Source organism: Nannospalax galili, unplaced genomic scaffold (assembly GCF_000622305.1).
Source record: "Nannospalax galili isolate Female #2095 unplaced genomic scaffold, S.galili_v1.0 scaffold1428, whole genome shotgun sequence".
Lineage (NCBI taxonomy): Eukaryota > Metazoa > Chordata > Mammalia > Rodentia > Spalacidae > Nannospalax > Nannospalax galili.
The window spans coordinates 604,072-616,666 of record NW_008358817.1 but is presented as its reverse complement, the minus strand read 5'-3'; the positions used below and the strand labels follow the sequence as shown (position 1 = coordinate 616,666).

Sequence of the window (12,595 nt, the reverse complement as noted above, 5' to 3'; positions counted from 1 at the left end):
TCCAGGGGATCTGACACCCTCTTCTGACCTCCACTGGCATTGCATGACATGGGTACACTTAACATACATGCAGGCAATACACTCATACACATAAAATAAATAAAAATAATTAATAAAATAAAAAAATCATTTTTCCCATTTATTTTTTGTTTTGTGCGCTCAAGTGCCACAGCCTATGTGTGGAAGTCAGAGGACAACTGGGAGGAATTTGTTCTCTCCTCCTTCCACCATGTGGGTTGCAGGGATGGAACTCAGGTCAGTCAGGCTTGGCAGCAAGCACCTTTACTGGCTCAGCAATCTCACTGGCCTGTCCTTTTCTGGCTTCTGACCTTTGTCCCTGTTACTCTCAAGCCTCTTCACTCTGTTCCTCTCTGGGATTGTCCACATGCTCCAGACTCCAAAGCCACAGGTTTTGGGAGGCCTGTGACGCAGTTGGCAGGGAGCTTGGTTCCCCTTGCCCAGGGGTGCCCCTCTTTCTTGGCTCTTCCTAGCTTTCTTGTTCCCTGCCATTTGACCTTGGAGGGTCTTTGTACTTCTAACCTAGGAGTCCCAGTCTCTGTAAGGAGGCCCAGTGCTCGGGGTCGTTCAGCTCCTTGTTGACACAGAACTGCAGTCCAAAAGTACGGACTCCTGATCACCCCCACCTCGCTCCATAGCTCTCTGCAGGCTCTGAATTCCTTCAGCTGATCTAATCCCCACAGTGACTTTGACTTGCAGTTGAACTTGGGATCGATATGTCCTGCTCTGCTCTGTAACAGGAACACAGGGCTCCAGACAACAGAGAGTTTCTAACATACTCAGCCTCGATTTGGGCCTCACGTTGGAAGAATGTGCAAAATGCCTTCTGAGTCAATTCCACTGGGGTGCTGGTGACAAACCGCTCTGGCTGTGTCGAGTGGCTTTACAGTGTCACCAAGGCCTTTGATGGAATTATGGCTGTTACTCTGTGCCGGCGCTGTTTCTCAGTCTCTCTCCACATGGAAAGAGCTGGAACCAGAAGGGAATGTGTGTCTGGGAAGTCTTGGCCCTGCCTGCCCATGTGCTGTCGTGTCTTGGCCATGGCAAGGTGACACAGGCGTGCCTGGCAGAGCTGAGTCCAGGAACGGGTGATTAAACAGAGCACACTCCTCCAATGCTAGTTTCCTGGGTTCCACATTTATTGCTTAATTAAAGGACATTCACGGCTTGCCAAGGAATGCTAGACCTTCCCTTCCTGAGCCAGTAAGTAGTTCAAAGGGAGCCCCGATTGCCCTTAATTCTGCCTGTCTCCACCTCTCTTTATCCCCCCTCCCTTGGTCTTAGATCCATTAGGCTTTAGGTAATTTGCTGTTAATCTTTGCTTAGCAGGCTGAGAATTCTGGTTGCAGTAGGAAGCCTCAGCTCTTTACTTTGGTGGTCATTTGATGGGCCTGAGGTTGGGGTTCAGGGAGAGAGAGAAGTTCAGGGGCTCATGGCTCAGACCATGCTATGGCTGGTAGGGCTGGTGGGGGCATAAATTCTGGACCCTAACCTTAAGCCCATTAATCTCTATTTCTGCACCACTGCCGATTCCCCTCCCATCCCTGCCTTTCCCATCCCGTCTGTGTGTTTCAGAGCACAGCATTCTATTGGATGGGGGTTGTGGAGACTGAGATGTGATGATTGTCACTCCCCTATGACCCAAGTTAGAATTATTACTATTAAGTTTTTAATTGTGTGTGTGTGAGTGTGCAGTGTCTGAGGAGGCCAGAAGATGGCACCAGGTCTCCTGGAGCTGGAGTTACAGGCAGATGTGGGTTATCTAATGTGGGTACTGGAAACAGAACTTGGATCCTAGGGGCTGGAGAGATGGCTCAGTGCTTAAGAGCATTGACTACTCTTACAGAGAACCCAGGTTCAGTTCCCAGTACCTACTTGGTGGCTAACAACCATCCTTAACTCCAGTTCCAGAGGATCCGACGCCCTTGTCTGATCTCCAAGGGCATTGCATGGCATGGGTATGAGGACATGGGTACACTATGTACATGCAGGCAATATACTCATACGCATAAAAAAAATTAAAAAAAGAACTTGGATCCCCAGCAAGAGCAGTATGTGCTCTTAACTGCTGAGCCATCTCTCTTGCTCCTCCACGTTTGAATTAAACATGTTGGGAGGACTTCTGTCAGACTTGCTTAGGACAAACAGGACTGAGAGAGAAAAGGGGAACTTGGGATGTAGCTCAGTTGGTCAAGGGCTTGCCTAGCATTCATGAAGCCCTGGGTTTGATCCCTAGCACTGAATAAGCTGGGCATGGTGGCATGTGCGGAGGATTGAGGTTTAAGGTCATCCTTAGGGCTATATTATGAGTTTGAGACTGGCCTGGGCTACATGGGATCCTGTCTCAAATAAAGGGGAGGGGGAACTGAGGAGACGCTCAGTCACTAAAGTGCCTATGGCACACGTATAAAGACCCAGGTTTAGATTCCCAGCACCCATGTGGCCCACACCTGTAACCCCAGTGCTGGAGGGCGGAGACAGATCCCTGGAGCTCATTGGCCAGTGAGCCTAGCTGAATCAATAAACCCCAGGTTCAATGAGGAAAAAAATAAGGTGGGGACTCAGCCACTGTAATCTTGAACTCACAGCAGCTGCACCAGATTTGCATAAGGATGTGCCATCAGTCACCAGGCCTGTTTGCTATTGATAGATTTAGGGAGCGGGGGAGATCATTGCCCAGTTGTGTGCTCACTGATGACCCCATAGTCCATTGATGTGTCCCAGGTTCTGATGGACAGTTCCAATCTAGTGGTCACACAGATGGCCCCTGTTAAACTAAATGTGTAAGAAAACCAAACCAAAAGTCATGGTTCTGGGATAGGGACTGGTAGGGATGGGGTGGGGACTAGGGATGGGAAGAGGTAAGAGATCAGGTGTGGGGGAGAGAGTAAACAGAATACATTACATATGTGTATAAAACTGTCGTGCTTGCTTCGACAGCACATATACTAAAACTGGAACATACAGAGATTAGCATGGCTCCTGTGCAAGGAAGACACGCAAATTTGTGAAGCATTCCATATTTTTTAGCACTGACTGCTCTTGCAGAGGACCCGGGTTCTATTCCCAGCACCCACATGGAGGCTACGAACTGTCCCTAACTCCAGTTCCAGGGGAATCCAAAGCCCTCTTCTGACCTCCAAGGCATTGTGCAATACAGGTGCACTCACATGCAGGCAATACACTCATAAATGTAAAATAATAATAAATAAAAATATTTTTTAAAAAAGGAAAAAACTGTCAACTAACAGAATTAATTAAAATTAATTAAAAGGGAAAATATGATGGAATGTTTGGAGACCCAACGTTGACCTCTGACCTCTATAAGCATATTTACACATTTGTGTGTGTGCACTTACATACACACATGCATATAGTCACACACACACACACACACACACACACACACACACACACACACACAAAGAGAAAAGGGCCAAGATCAGGCACCCAAAAGAAGAGGAGGCTCCTCCTCCTTGCCTTCCAGCAGATCTAAAACCTCATTAGTGGCCCCACCTCATAGCTACTAGTTCATCTTTAGAGCCATTAACCAGAATACAAATGACCCGCCAAGGACCCTGGACCTGTCCCTGTGCTGTCACAAGCATGGTTTATGACTTCTGAGCACTGAGCCCCCTGTGGGCCACATGGTTCCTCTCTATTCAGAGTGAATCTGGACTGTGGAGCTCATGCACTTGACAGGTTTCCCAGGGTCTGGCTGATGTCTGGGAGGTACTGAGTTGGGCTCTATGGCTGATAATAAATCTGGGGAGCCACAGGTAGCCGGTGGAGGCATCCAAGGAGCTGAGAAGCCAAATCCAGCCAAAGACAGGCTTCCTATTCCAGGTGCATGCCACTTCCGGTCAGGACCTCTCACCTCTGCCTAGCAGGGGTGGGATCCTCAGGTCCTCACAGGCTCTGTCCGGCTGCTTCACCCCCTGGGCAGACTCTTCCCCTCTGGGGTGGCTCTGCCTACTCAGAACTACCCTTGGCAGGCTCTGTAAGCAGAGATGGATCCTCAGAGCTCCTAAAGGGCAGGGGAAGGGCATGGTTTCCACCCAGACTCCACATGCTCTGTCCAAGTGGCCCAAGGCCCCTGTTAGTTCCCAGCCCCTTCTATCCACATCCTTGCTAGTCTCCATTTGTTTACTGGCTGCCTGCAGATCCTTGCTCTGTCTCAGGCTATGTGACCTTGGGAACATCCCTTTTCCACTCTGGGTCTCAGGAAGAGAGAGGTTCTTTAGCGTGCTGTCCTAGTTTGTTTCTTCATTGCTGTGACAAAACACTGACCACTACCAACTTGGGGAGGAAAGGGTTTATTTATCTTACATCTCCCTGGTCACAGTTCATCAGGGAGCCCAAAGTAGGAACTCAGGGGAGGAACCTGGAGGCAGGAGCTGGAGCACAGGCCAAGGAGGAACGCTGCTTACTGGCTTACTTCCCTGGCCCCTGCTCAGCTTGCTTTCTTATCCAACACAGGCCCACCTGCCCAGGGGTGGCACTACCCACAATGGGCTGGGTCCTCCCACATCACTCAACAATCAAGAAAATGCCCCACAGACATGGCCACAGGCCAGTCCAATGGAGGCAATTCCCCAATTGAGGCTCCCTCAACCTAGGTGTGTCAAGTTGACACTAAAGCTATCCAGCACACGAGCCCATCGTGGAATGGTGGGGAGGATTCTGCTCTGTGCCTGGGACTGGTTCTTGGTACATGGTGGATAAGGTGAGCTTTTTTTTGAATTATTGATTTTTATTTTATGTGTATGAGTGTTTTGCCTATATGTATGTAAGTGTACCATATATGTGCAGTGCCTGATAAGGCCAGAAGAGGGCATCAGATCCCCTGGAACTGGAGTTACAGACAGTTGTTAACCACCAGTGGGTGCTGGGAACCAAATCCGGGTCCTTTGGAAGAACAGCCAGTACTCTTAACTGCTGAACCATCTCTCAGACCCTGAAGGTGAGCTTTATTTATTTTTGTTATTATTTATTTTTAATTTTTTAGAAAGAGATTCTTGTGTAGCCCAGGCTAGACATGAATTTGCTATGGAGCTGAGAATGATTTTAAACTTCTGATCTTTCTGCCTCCAGCTCCCAAGTGCTGGGATTGCAGGAATGTACCACCACACTTGGTTTATGCAGTGCTGGGGATTGAACCCAGGGCTTTGTGCATGCTAGGTGAGCACTCTACCAGCTGAGCCACATTCCCCAGGCTTTGGATGTGAGCTTTTTCTTGACCTTATTTTCACCATCAGGCTGACCTGTCTTATACTCTGGAATTTTTTTTGTGTGTGTACAGCTTGTTCTTGGTAGCCCTTAAAGACACAGCTCACGCTGTGGTTCCCAGATGGGCATCATGTGTAGGAGGAGCACAGCTACTTTCAACATCACTGACAAGGCCCTGACTCTAGGGTCATGAAGCCTGGGAGGGGCAGACTGGGTCTCAGGGTGTGTTGTTTTGGGTTTCTTGGGATTTGGGGCCACATATGAATCCCATTTCCTGACACTCTAGGCCCACTGACGGGAGGAGAGTGCAGGTTTATCTGACTTGTCCCTTCCAGGGCAGTCCCAGGACTGTCATGCTACTTTCTGTGTGATGTAGCCTGTGCTACACCGAGCCTGTGTGCGCTTGCCACTCGCTGCCCCCACGGTCCTGGGGAAGGAGGTATACTACAGGGCCTGCCTGGGTGCCCAGAGGTGTACCAAGCTCTCCTGTCAGGGTAGGTGGGCTTGGGTGCACCTTCACCTCCCCCGTCCCTCATGTACATTGTCTAGGTAGACGAAAAACAATGGGGTTTTGGTTTTAAGGTGTGATTGAGCTGCATATCAATCAGGCCCTGCCAGCAATTTCTTTTTCTCCCCTGCTCATTTCCGCTTTGGGCCGTGTAGGGGAGCTATCAGGTGTGCAACGGTCACTTGTCCAGATCAAAATCACACTGCCCAACAATGCTTCTGTCCAGCCTCTGACTGTCTGTGGACTTCTCCAGGGGACCAGGCCAAGGGCTGCTCAAAATGCAGGGTGGAGATGGCCACCTGGCTCTGAAGCCTGGCCCTGCCTCTTTTTGGTTATGCCCCTTAAGTGCTGTGTGTCTCAGTTTCCCTTGTGTCAAATTGGGATAATAACCATTCCTATGTGCCTCTTAGGAAGGATGCAATGAGTCCTTTCATATATGGTTTCCAGGGCAGTGTCTGGGAATTTGAAATTTCCATATTCATTTACTATTGAAGCAGGAACTGGGCAGAGTGTTGGTCAGAAAGTCCAGTGTCCCCTGGGGTTTGGGCATGAGCCTCTGCCACCTAGGATGGAGATTTCTAATTCAGAACAGCTCAGGGAACTTAAAAAAACAATCCATTCTGTGTTCACCCCTCTGTTATATGGGGAAGAGTTCGCTGGTGAGAACCGAGAGCTGCATGTCCCTGGATAGGGCCCATGTTAAACCTCATGTACCCAGGTGTCCTGGTTTGTTTCTTCATTGCTGTGACAAAACACTCTGACCACTACCAACTTGGGGAGGAAAGGGTTTATTCAGCTTACATCTCCCAGGTCACAGTTCATCAGGGAGCCCAAGGTAGGAACTCAGGGCAGGAACCTGAAGGTAGGAGCACTGGCCATGGAGGAATGCTGCTTACTGGCTTGCTCCCCTGGCCCCCGCTCAGCCTGCTTTCTTGTACAACACAGGCCCACCTGCCCAGGGGTGGCACCACCCACAGTGGGCTGGGCCCGCCCACATCACTCATCAAGAAGATGCCCCTCACACATGGCCACAGGCCAGTCCAATAGAGGCAATTCCCCAACTGAGGATCCCTCAACCCATGTGTGTCAAGTTGACACTAAAGCTATCCAGCACACCAGGGCTCAGGGACCATTTCGGAAGAGGGGGCAGAAAGATTATAAGAGCCAGGGGTGGTACATGGCCGTTAGGAAGCAGTCTTCTAGGCTTCTGGGAACTTGCTAATATGAACCTATGGGCAGCAATGACAGCATGCATGAGAACCATGCAAACTAAATTAGACAAAAACTCAGCATAGAAATGGGGAAATGGGGAGGAGGCCCCAACCTTAGCCAAGAAACTATTGACAGCCAATCACTGTTGGGTGAGGGAGAATTGATCTTTAAAGGAGTGATGCTAGATAGACTGACCAGGCTCCAGTGGATGAACTCACACTGAGGGACATGTGGGTACACAAACTTGATTAGATAGGCCTTAACATACATGATAGAATGCGTGAAATCTGGTGGGTGGACTATGGGGGGGTTACAGATGGGGGAGAGTGTCTGAATATGAATAAGCTGTATTGTATGAAATGCACAAAAATTCAATAAAAATATACACTAGAAGCTGGGCATGGTGGCGCATGCCTTTAATACCAGCACTCGGGAGGCAGAGGCAGGCAGATCTCTGTGAGTTCAAGGCCAGCCTGGTCTACAAAGTGAGTTCAGGACAGCTGGGGCTACAGAGAGAGCCTGTTTCAAAAAGACCAATATATATATATATATATATATATTCACTAGAAAAATCCATTTAGAGGCTGGAGAGATGGTTCAGCCATTAAGAGCACTGGCTGCTCTTACCGAGGACCTGGGTTTGGTTCTCAACACCCACATGGTAGCTAACAACCATAACTCCAGTTCCAGGGGATCCAATGGCTTCTCTGACCTCCATGGGCATCACATGACATGGGTGCACTTACACACATGCAGGCAATATACTCCTACACATAAGATAAAAATAATAAAATATTAAAAAAAATCCATTCTGTGGATTTGTTTTTGAGACAGGGTCTCGTATAGCCCAGGCTGGCCTCAAACTCATTATGCAGTGGAGGATGAGCTAGAACTTCTGAACCGCCCACCTTTGTCTCCCAAGTGCTAGTATGTGTCATTACACCTTGTTTTTGTGGTGTTGGGGATGTAGTTCAGGGCCACAGGGCCTGTGCATGCTAGGCCAGCACTCCACCAACTGAGCCTCACCCCAGCCATGTGATGCAGATCTTCATGGCATACCTGTGGCATTCACAGGCATGGTGGTGCTTAGCAGCCTCGGTAGGAGTGGCCTGCCTGGGCTTAGCATTCAGCTCTATGCTTAGCAACCACAGGACAAATGACCAGTCCTCCCTGAGCCTCAGTATCTCATCTGCAAAATGGAGGCCACTCCAGCCATGGTTCTTGGGTGCTGTTAGCCTCAAGGCAGAAGTTGGAACCATGGTCTGTGACTTGGTTCTTCCCTTGATCCCTCACTGGCATGCTGGGGTAGGGCAGAGTGAGCACAGGTTCCCCAGGTAGTGGCACTGGGCAGGGGACAGGTCAGAGGCCACAGCTGCTGTCTCAGCCTCTCCTGGAGGATGGAAATCCTGGTGGTGGGTTCCCCTAGATGCTTAACTGATTCCCAGCCCCACACTGTCCTGCAGTCGGTGGACTGGTTCAGAGTCGCCCTTGTGTTAGCACCTATGGGAGCCTGGCCTTGACCTCAGCAGCTCCTCCTCAGTCCCCATGCACCATTGTGGGGATGGAAACCTCTGCCACATTGAGAAGTAGGGTGGAGGCACCTTGAAAAGTATCACACCTCTCAACAGTATATAATCTGTCTTAGTCCACATGTGTTTCTGTAACAGAACACCATAGGCTGGGTGGGTAGTTTGTAAGGAAAAGAAATTTAGGAACTGGCAAGATGGCTCAGTGGGTAAAGGTGCTTACTGCCAAACTAACGGCCTGAGTTTGATTCCTGGGACCCACATGGTCGAAGAAAAGAAGTCTCTGAAGTTGTTCTCTGACCTTCACAGGAGTGCTGTGGCAAGAGTGCGCGTGCACATACCACAAATAAATAAATAAATATAAATAAATAAGTAAATAAGTAAATAAATAATAAGCATAGTAACACTTATTTGTTCATTTTATGTGTATGTTCTGTCTGCATTGTTTGTAAGTGCACCTGTGGAGGCCAGAAGAAGGCACTGGATCCCCTGGAACTGGAGTTATGGATGGTTGTTAGCAGCCATGTGGGTGCTGGAAACTGAACCCAGGTCCTCTGCAAAAACATTCCCTGCTCTTAACGGTGAGCCATCTTTTCAGCCCCAGCCCCAAGTATAGTAACTTTTAAAAAATTTTAGAATATTTTTATTATTCCAAAGAGAGGTAATTTTTTTTACATTTTGTTTATTATTATTATTTTATTGCCTGCATGTATGTGTTTTGTATGTATATGTTTGCAACTGTGTTGTGCAAAACCCGTGGAGGCCAGAAAAGGGCATCAGATCCCCTGGAACTCCATGGAGTTAGAGATGGTTGTTAACTGCCATGTGGGTGCTGGGAATCCAAGCTGGGTCATCTAAATGAGCAGTCGGTGCTCTTAACTGCTGAGCCATCTCTCTAGCCCAAGAGAGGCAATTTTTAACACATTTTTCCAGAAATAACTTGAATCAGGTTACATAAAAATATATATACAATGAAGTTTAAGGGGGGAGAGTAGGAATAAGAAATCAAAGACCAAAGGATTTGCCAACATGGGGTCAACTTTGGTGGAGGTATAATGACATTTGTACAAAAGGAAAGAAATATATTGTTCACAGTTCTGGAGGCTGAGAATCGAAGATGAAGGTGCTGAGGGCTGACGGGGGCTCCTGGTTTGCGCTGTATTCTCCCGTGGTGGAAAGTGAAGGACATGAGAGGAAGGGCTGGTCTCGTCTTCATCCGTAAGTGGTCCCTGCCATAGCTCACTCACAGTCTCGTCTTTGTTTAGACTCACGGGTTACTGATTAACCAATCAGCCCTTGTAGAGTCCTGAGGACTGGTCACCTTTGAATGGTCCTGTCTCTTAATTTCATCACAGTGACAGTTAAATCAAAACATGAGTCTTGCAGAGGACATTTAGATCATAGCAACAGCCAAAGGAAGTGTTTCAGAGATCTGCACTGCTGCAGTGAGCATTCATGGAAGCACCCCAAGTGTTTATCAGTGGGCGAATGGATGGAGGAACTGTGGTAGCTCCACAGTGGAATACTAGACAGCTGAAAAAGGAAGACAATCCTGTTGTCTGTGACAACATGGACAGAACTGGAGGATTTCATGCTAAATAAAATAAGCTAGAAACAGAAGACAGGGTTTGCGTGGTCTCCCTGACATGTGTGTTTTGATTTCTTTTCCTGTTGCTGTGACGGCTGGGAGGTTGAGGCAGCAGGAGTTTGAAGCAGCTGGTCATGTCCCAGACAGTCAGGAGTGGAGAGGGCCCGTCTTCTATGAACCAACACTAGACATTCCTTCACAGGTGTGTCTCATCTCCTAAGTGATTCTGGTTGACAGTGAACTCTATGTGGAATCTACAGAAATTGATTATATAGAAAAAGAGAAAGGGGTCACCAGAGGCTGGAAGGGAGGAGGAAGGGGAAGGGAGGGTGCCAATTAGAGGGCACATGCTTTTGGTTACACTGCAGGAACAGGTACTAGTGACCTGTTGTACTGCATGGGGCCTCAGTTAATAATAAGGAATAGATTTTTTTTTTTTTTGGTTTTTTTGAAGCAGGGTCTCCCTGTAGCCCCAGCTGTCCTGGAACTCACTATGTAGACCAGGCTGGCCTTGAACTCACAGAGATCCACCTGCCTCTGCCTCCCAAGTGCTGGGACTACAGGCGTGCACCACCACACCCGGCTAGGAATAGGTTTTTTGAGACTGAATCTCACGATTTAATCCAAGCTGACTTTGAACCCACTATGTAGCCCAGCCTGGCTTTGAACTCCTGATCCTCCTACCTCCGCCTCCCACGTGCTAGGATTACAGGTGTGCTCTGCCAGCCCTACCTAAAATAATTGATTTTTTTTTTTTTTCGAGACAGGGTCTCTCTGTAGCTCCAGCTGGCCTGGAACTTGCTAGGTAGACCAGGCTGGTATCCAACTCACAGAGATCCACCTACCTCTGCTTCCTGAGAACTGGGATAAAGGCATGTGCCACTATGCCCAGCAAAGAACTGATATTTTTGCCCTCCCCAGAAGAAAAAGATTCATTAGTGAGGCGATGGCTCTGTTAATTACTCTACAGAATCGTTCTACAATGCATTCAAAGATTAAAACAGATGGCTCAGCAGCTACAAGTGTTTGCTCTGCTTACAGAGGACCCTGCTGGACCCGGACATGTGCTTCAGATGACTGGCTTCAGGGATTGCTCCTGGGTTTCCTGTGGAGTAGGGTATGTGTGAGAGAGAGTGTGTGAGTGTGGGTAAGCATGTGAGCATGGGTGTGAGGGTGCGTGTGTGTGAAAGTGTGTTAGTGTGTGATTTTGAGTGTGAGCACATGTGTGAGTGAGAGCCAGGGTGTTTGTGAGTGGTGTGCATGCCTAAGTGTGTTTCTGAGTGGTTGTGTGAGAGTGTGAGACTGGAGTGTATGTGTGGGTATGCATGTGGGTGTTCTGAGTGCACACACCTGTGTGAGCATGTGAACATGTGGATGGGTGGGTGTGGACCCATATATATGGGCCAGTGAGTCAGAGCGTGAGTGTGTGTGCATGTGAGTGAACATGTGTAAGAGTATTTGTGTGTGAGTTCAGCATGCTTGTGTGTGTGTGTGGTCTGTGAGGGTGTGTGTGTGGATACATGTGTGCATGTATAGGAGTGTGGGAATGTGTGTGACAGTGATACTGTGTGTGTCAGGACCTGGGTATGTAAAGATCAGAACCAGTGAAGAGTGTGTAGGAGGCTGTGTGCACAAGTGTGTAAATGTGTGTGCAAGTGTGAGTTTACAAGTGTGTTTGCAGTACATGTTGAGCATGTGTGTGAATAAGTGTTCTAGTGCATTCGAGTGTGCCTGTGTGGGTGTGCTGGAGTGTGAGTGTGCAAGTGTGCAAGTGTGTGGTGGCATGCATGTATATAAGAGCAAGCATGAGTTTATGTGTATTTGAGTGTGTAATAATGTGTGTGTGCTTGAGTGTGTGGGTGAGCATGTATGGACATGCAGTTAGCATAGGAGTGTGTATGCACATGTGTGAGTGCATGAATGTGGGCAGGCGTAGAACAGACTCTTTAAACACTGTCTTTCAGAGGGACCACCTACCAGTGCATTTTTAGGGGGAGACAAAGGAGAGGCCGAGATGAGCCATTTTGGAGGCTTTGTAGCAAGAGGGAGAAGTGGAGAGCTGGGGGCAGCTGGTCTGACTCCAGAGCCCTGGGGGTCACTTAGTGGCAGGAGATGCTCAGTGCTCCAGTGTGGAGGATTAGTGTCTGGCCAGTGCCTAACATGGTGCCTGACCCAGTGCAAGCTCAGGGAATCATCACCAGGGAGTGTGCAAAGTAGTGAGCTCGCCACTGGGAGAAATGTTTCGGCAAAGGGCTCTCAAAGATGCATGGACTGGGACTGTGGCTGGTTGGTAGGGTGCCTGCCTAGCATGCATGAAGCCCTGAGGATGGGCGTAGTGGCACACACCTGTAATCCCAGTATTCGGAGATGGAGGCGGGAAGAACAGGAGTTCAAGGCCATTCTTGGTGTATGTTTAATGCCAGCCTATGATATAGGAGATTGTGCCTTCAAAAGAGAGGGAGGAGGAGGAGGAAGAGGAGGAGGAAGAGGAGAAGCAGGAGGAGGAAGTGCGGG

The 12,595-nt window shown here is 48.7% G+C and overlaps 1 non-coding gene across 1 annotated transcript; it reads left to right on the top strand.

The window, feature by feature from the left end:
- Positions 1 to 2,942: 2,942 nt before the first annotated feature.
- LOC115068291 lies at positions 2,943 to 3,045 on the top strand. Its single transcript, XR_003847648.1, has one exon. It is a non-coding gene; the product is annotated as a U6 spliceosomal RNA (small nuclear RNA).
- Positions 3,046 to 12,595: the final 9,550 nt, after the last annotated feature.